This window comes from Muntiacus reevesi, chromosome 9 (genome assembly GCF_963930625.1).
Source record: "Muntiacus reevesi chromosome 9, mMunRee1.1, whole genome shotgun sequence".
Taxonomy (NCBI): domain Eukaryota; kingdom Metazoa; phylum Chordata; class Mammalia; order Artiodactyla; family Cervidae; genus Muntiacus; species Muntiacus reevesi.
The window spans coordinates 68,413,601-68,420,410 of NC_089257.1; positions in this window are offsets into that span (position 1 = coordinate 68,413,601).

Here is a 6,810-nt window from a genome sequence, read left to right on the forward strand (position 1 = left end):
CCCACGCCTCCTGCATCTGCTCCCCACAGCCCCGAAGGAGGCGTGTTCTGCCCTGCAGAGCATCCCCTCTACTGACTGTAGTTGAGTGGTAGACCGGCCCAGGGGTCAGTCTACAGACTGGTCAGAGGCCAACTCAGGAAAATTCCCCTCGGAGATTAACATCTCAGAGCAACATGGAAAGAAAAGGCAGTGAACGGTGAACACCGAAGCTGAAGGGCCGTGAGGTGGAGAGGCTGGATGAGGGAGCACAGTGAGCCACGGGCGGGCCAGAGTTCTGAGCAAGCAGAAGCCCCAGACTGGTTCATTAGATGGGGCACAGAGCAGGAGAGTCAGGAGGCAGCAGGAAGAGAAGAGGATGGACCTGCCATGAGACAAACTCAGAGAGAGGAGCTGAGTCGCCTGATGACTCTGCTCTAATGCTACTGCTGAGACCTGAGAACCAGAGCAGGGGTCGAGGGGGACCTTCTGGCCTCAGCCTTCCCAAGGCCTAGCTCCCCTGGGTCTGCTCTGACCAGAGCCTCTTTGTTTAGCTTCTCCAGAGCATCCGGGAGGCCCAGCTTTGTGCCCGGGGTCCTCGTTTCTTATCCCCCATCTGCGTGCTTGTCACAAGCCCACCACTCTTTGTGGAAGCCTGATCGAAGTTCTGCTTCTTGAATCCAAAAGCCAAAGTAACAGGCTGCCTCTGGGAATCTGGAAACGTGAGTTTCAGAGCCCAGGGTCACTGGTGGGTATCTGTCTTGTCAAGCTAAGGGCCGAGCCCTGCCCCCAGTCTGGATGAGCCAGCCTTGAATGCCCGAGACTTCTGTTGCTGGAGTCCAGTCTGAAGTCCTCGCCAGTGAACTTCCAATGAGCACGGTGGCTGGTGTGCGGGCCTGGTCCTTGTCCACCCACAGTAATTAACCAGGGAGGATCCTGCCTGTGCCTTAGCCCTGCCTTGGCATCAGGACTATAATCAGCCAAGAATGTCGTGGAAGGTGGGTAGCCTAGAGGTGGATGCCCAATGTGACATCTTATGCGGTCACTGCCTGAAAATTTGCAAAGCCTGAAGCAAAGGTACAGAGCTCCCTGCCAAGTGCCTTTCTCTTTACACCCCTGGCTCCACCCCACACCACCAGGCATCTCCTGTACTTATGCGTGGGTTCCCTGCCAACAGTTCAAGATCTGTCCATGTCCACCTCCATCCCCATCAATAACCACTCTTTGACCAATCTTCAAGCCTAGAGGGGCACACACCAGTGGTGAAGTTCACCCTTGGGAGGATGGACCGACCTAGAGAAGAGGCCATTATAGGTAGCTGAAAGGTAGTTCAGGTGTGTTTGGTCTGGGGTTCCAAATACCTTGAATGTTGTCCAGAAGGGGATCCTCGGTTTAGAATAAGCACTATTCTCTGTCCATAGCACCCACGGGAGAGCAGCTGCTCTTCTGGCTTCTTCCTGGGCTGTGGATGACAACAGCTATCTTTGACAGAGAGCTTGCTATGTACAAGGCACGGTTCTAAGCATGCTTCTTATATCCACTTACCTGATGGCCAAACAACCTTGAAGGTGAAAGTTGCTCAGTTGTGTCTGACTCTTTGCCACCCCATGGACTTTACACAGTCCATGGAAATCTCCAGGCCAGAGTCCTGGAGTGGGTAACCTTTCCCTTCTCCAGCGGATCTTCCAGGAACCCAGGAAGCGAACCCAGGTCTCCCGCATTGCAGGCGGATTCTTTACCAGCTGAGCCACAAGGGAAGCCGGAACAAACAACCCTGAGTTATCATTATTCATATTCCAGAGATGAGGAGACGGGAACTGAGACATTAAGTAACTTGCCCAGGAGCACACAGCAAGTAAGCGGCAGCAGCAAGGTTCTAACCCGGGCAGTATAACTCCCGGGTCTCTGCTATAACCATCCTGGGACACAGTCTCAGCAGCTGAAGTGGCAGAAGGACTCCCGGCCCACACCACGCACCAGGCGGGGCTCAGTGCAGACTCAGAAACCACTCTCCTCTCATTTCCCTTCCTGTCCATAGCTCTGAGCATAACACCCCTGTCTCAGCCTTGTCTGCCTGGGAGCCTCAGCAGGCAACTCACAGACGCGTGGAACAGAGGCCGTCTGGGGAGGGAGTGTCAGGGGGCCTCCCCCATCTCAGACAGAGGAGGGACGAGATCAAAGCTAATTCCAACTCCTTGGTGAGCCCCTGCGATGTGCCAGGTATGGGCTTTACCTACATGATCTCCTTTAATCCTCGTATGACCGAGAGGTGGCTATCATCCCCACTGTAAGACGTGTACCTAAGGCGTTAAAGGGTCAAGCAATTTTCTGAGTCACTCAGTAGTTGGCTCAAGCAGGATTTAAACCCAATTCATGGGGCTCTAAGCAATGGCGGCTGGCAGGTCACAAGGCGCCACCTCCCCTCCCTTCCGCACGCCTCCTGCCCTTCCTCCCTTTCCTCCACTCACTTCCGCCCTGCACAACATCGCTTCCTCGTCCCTTCTCTTTTTCTCTGCACCTGGGGGGAGACCCCCTGGGTGGGTCCCTTCCAGCTCTGACAGTGCCCGAGGGGTGTCCCCGAGTCGGCACGCATGAAGCTGCCCGGGGAAGGCTGTGGACGCGCGGGAGGCAGCTGTGAGAGCGAGGGGATGAGAACCCGCCACCGCGGCAGGGACTGCAGACGGCCACGCTGGCTGCTGACCGCCGGAAACAGGGGTGGAGGTTGGTTGTGGCTCTCTCTGACTCCACCCCCTCCGATAATAAGACAAAACATCTACAGATAAATGTTAGATTCACGTGATTTGCAGCCTCAGTACCACTGAGCCTCAGTAACAGTGAGTCTCCCCACAATACTGACCCCAGTGGCAACCTGGAGAGGGCAAGCTGGCCTGGGACTTGAAGCCAGGGTAGGGAGAGAGACCAAGCAGTGTTCCTCGCTCCTCTGAGGGCTTTTCTAGGACCCCTGGCCCGTAAGTCTCCAAGAGCGTGGGGGACATTTCCTTACCAGCGTGTTAGGGAGCAGTGAGCCACCTTGGAGGGCTTCCCTGGTGGCTCAGGGGTTAAGAATCTGCCTACAATGTGGGAGCTGGGGGAGACGTGGGTTCTATCCCTGGGTTGGGAAGATCCCCTGGAGGAGGGCATGGCAACCCACTCCAGTATTCTTGCCTGGAGAATGCCCATGGACGGAGGAGCCTGGCAGGCTACAGCCCACAGGGTTGCCAAGAATTGGGCATGGCTGATGCAAGAGTCACCTTTGAATGTCTGAGCTGAGGGAGACTACTTTCTGTCACCCCTTATTTCACAAAACTTCCACAACGTCGGAAGCCACCCACGGTTCTAAGATCATGGTGATTTGGCAGTCGTAAAAGACAGAGTGGGCTCGCTGCTACAAAGAACACCTTTAACACAATATGGCTGTTCTTCCTTCACGTAGCGATTCTCCAGGGCTTAGCAGAACAGCCAGAGAGCTCTGCTTCACACGCTCATGCAGGGACCCAGGCTCCTCCTGTCTCCAGCAAGTCAGCACAAGCTGAGAAGAGAAGGTGGGGGGGTGACTCGTGGGAGGTTGAGAAGGGCCAGGCCTGGAAGTGCTGTGCCCTACTCCTCTCCTCACGGACCTGAACTCAGCTCATAGCTGCCCTGAACTGCAAGGGAGGCCCAAAAGGAGAGGGGAGCTCAATACTGGGAGTCCAGCCATACCACTGCTCTCTAGAAAGAGACCTGCCTCTCTTTCTATGACTCTCTCAGGCAGGGATAATCATGAAAATGACAACGGATCATAAAAAAGAGCCAGCATGTTTGAGTGCTTCCCATATGCCAGACCCTGCACAGAGATTATTTTATTCACCCCTCATAACCACCTAAGGTCAAGGTACAGGCCTTATTTCCATGTTAGAGGGCAGGCCAGGTTAAGAGAGGTTTAATGGCTCCTCCTGGGTCATACAGGGTGTGGGTGGTCCCCCTAGGAGTTTAGCCCTGCTTTGTCTGACTCCTGGGGGTGCTCCAGGGCCTCGCAGCTGCTGAGTACACCCAAACTGAGGAGCCAAAGACAGCCAGGCTGGGTTCCAGACACAGTTGGGCCACTTCACGCTCTTGCTGACAACAGAGAGGCTAGACCACTGTCCTCCTCAGAAGTCTTCTCACCCCACCTCCCAAGCAGGGATTGTGAGGCAGAGAGTATCCGAATCACCAGGCAACCGGACCACACATCTGCTGAGCGCAATTGCTTTAAAATCAAGCATGAAATAATCTAAAAAAGAGTGGATATGTGTCTATGTATAACTCACTCACTTTGCTATACACTTGACATGAACATAACATTATAAATCAACTATACTCCAGTAAAAAAAAAAAAATTTAAAGAAGCACTTGCTCTTTGCACTCTTATTCAGGATGAAATTGCATGTTCTCCAGCATATCCTGCTGCCCTTTCCCATCAGCTTCCGCCTTCTTCATACCTCCTGCTCTCAAGCTGCCCCTTTCCTGGTAGGCAGCAAGGCCCATGCCCTGAGCCCTGGTCCTTCCCCATCGTTGGAGGAAGCTGACTTCACAAGATGGGCTGGGCTGCCCCCAGCTGTGGTCTGGCTGCCTCCCTTCCATTTCCTCTTGGTCCCATAGCCCCAGAGCCTGCCAGTGCCTCTGCTCCAGGTCTGAGCGCACTCACCGAGACCACAGACGCTGGGGTCAGACAGGCTGGTCTCAAAGCTGGCTCCACCATTTACACGTTAGTTACGACACCTTGGTCAATAAGTGATCTCCCTTGGTTTCTTCGTCTGGTAACTGTTGGTAATAATACCTGCCCCACAGGACTGTGGCAAAGATTAAGTGACATGATGCAAGTCCTTGGCCCAGTGCCAGGCACACAGGAAGAAGAAAGAACTCGCAGACATTATTAGTTCTGGGATAAACACAGTCAACTCTTTCCTCATTCCTGAGTAAAATGGGGCCACCTTAGCTCAGCTTCTCATCCCTTCTCTGAGGCAGTCTCTGTACCAGACTAGCTCCCACCCCTGAGTGACGTGAAGTCCCTGTAAGGGAGCCTGAAGAAGAACTTAGCTAGAGAGGCAGAGTTATCTCTGTGATAGCCTGAGGGGGAGGAAGTTAGTCCAGGTCCTCTGAGCAGACACCAAGATGGGATTAAGTGTGCTGACTTCATTAAGGAAATGCCTGTGGAAAAGAAAATAGCAAGGAGGCTGGACAAGCCCGGGAGAGGTGTCAGGTCTGGCCACAGAAGAGAAAGAGAGAGGTGAGTTGAGGCACCCTTATCTGACCTGCCTTGCAGTCTAAGAAAATTTCAGCCAAACCATTGACAGTCCTTGAGCCAAAGCTGGCTGACAAAGTGTGTCCTGTGTTCCAGGAACAGGTCTGCCTGAGTGTTCCAGCCACATGCGGTCAGTGGTGGAACAACCCAAGGAAGCATGACCTTGGTGCAAAGGTGGCCATGGATTTCAATGCACAATAGCCAGGGCCCTAGATCAGTGACTGAAGCACAATTGGTAACAGGAGGCCATTCTCTCGGCCACCACAGATGGACACAGAGAGAAAGAGAGCGGGCAGAAGCTGGAGTGTGAATGGTGGAGGGGGCTGTGGAATGAAAGAATGCAGAGCAGGATGGGAATAAGAGGAGTGAGAATCTAGAAATTGTTGGAAAATACAAATCATAATCTCGTCCATATTTCTATAAAGATACAAGTTAGAGCCTGGGAATTCTTTTGACTATTTTTGGCCACCTGGGCTATGCTTCTCCCAGAGTGATTGCCTCTGAGACTAGTTCCAGTTCAGTCAGTCAGTTCAGTTCAATCTCTCAGTCATGTCCGACTCTTTGCAACCCCATGAATCGCAGCATGCCAGGCCTCCCTGTACATCACCAACTCCCGGAGCTTACTCAAACTCATGTCCATCGAGTCGGTGATGCCACCAAATTATGCTATAAAATATGGTGCCTACGATGCCACAGATGTGGTTCTAAGTGCCTTATAACTATTGAGTGGTTTAATCCTCACAACAAACTTTTGATACGTGTGTGATTGTCATGGTCATTTTAAGACATGGAGACCTGGAGGCACAGAGAGTTTGGGTAACTCGCCTGAAGTAACAGCCAGGAAGTGGTGGAGGTGGGATTGGAACTCCAGAATCTGGACTCTTGCCTGATACACTAGGCTGCTACCTGCCCCTGGCTACCTCCGTGTCTCCTGTTTCCCTCTTCCCACTCCTCTCCTCTTCATTACAGCCTCAGCCCTGCACACCAGTCCTGCAGCCACTCCCCTGTCTGGTCCCCAAGTCCCCTGCAAGCTCCTCCAGCACTTAGCACAGGCCAGCCGAGGCAGTCACTACATATCTGCTGATTCTGGGTTTGGATAATCTTCTCAAGCATTTGTACCCTACACCCCCAAAAGTTGCTCAGGTATTTGGACTAACCTTACTCAATCAACATTAGGGCTTCCCTGGTGATTCAGATGGTAAAGTGTCTGCCTGCAATGCAGGAGACCCAGGTTCGATCCCTGGGTTGGGAGGATCCCCTGGAGAAGGAAATGGCAACCCACTCCAGTACTCTTGCCTGATAAATCCTATGGACAGAGGAGCCTGGTAGACTACGGTTCATGGGGTCACAAAGAGTTGGACACGACTGAGCGACTTCACTTCCACTTTCACTTTTATTCAACATTGCCTTTTAAGTAGGGCTGAGTTTCATTCTGAGTGAGGAGGAAGAACATCCCCAAAGGAGGACACAGCACAACCTTCAGTGTTGCCTACGCCAGCATCCCACAGCCTTCTGAAGGTCTAACCACTTCTTGTTATTCCCTCATCATACCCTTTTCCAGACTCTTAATAAAG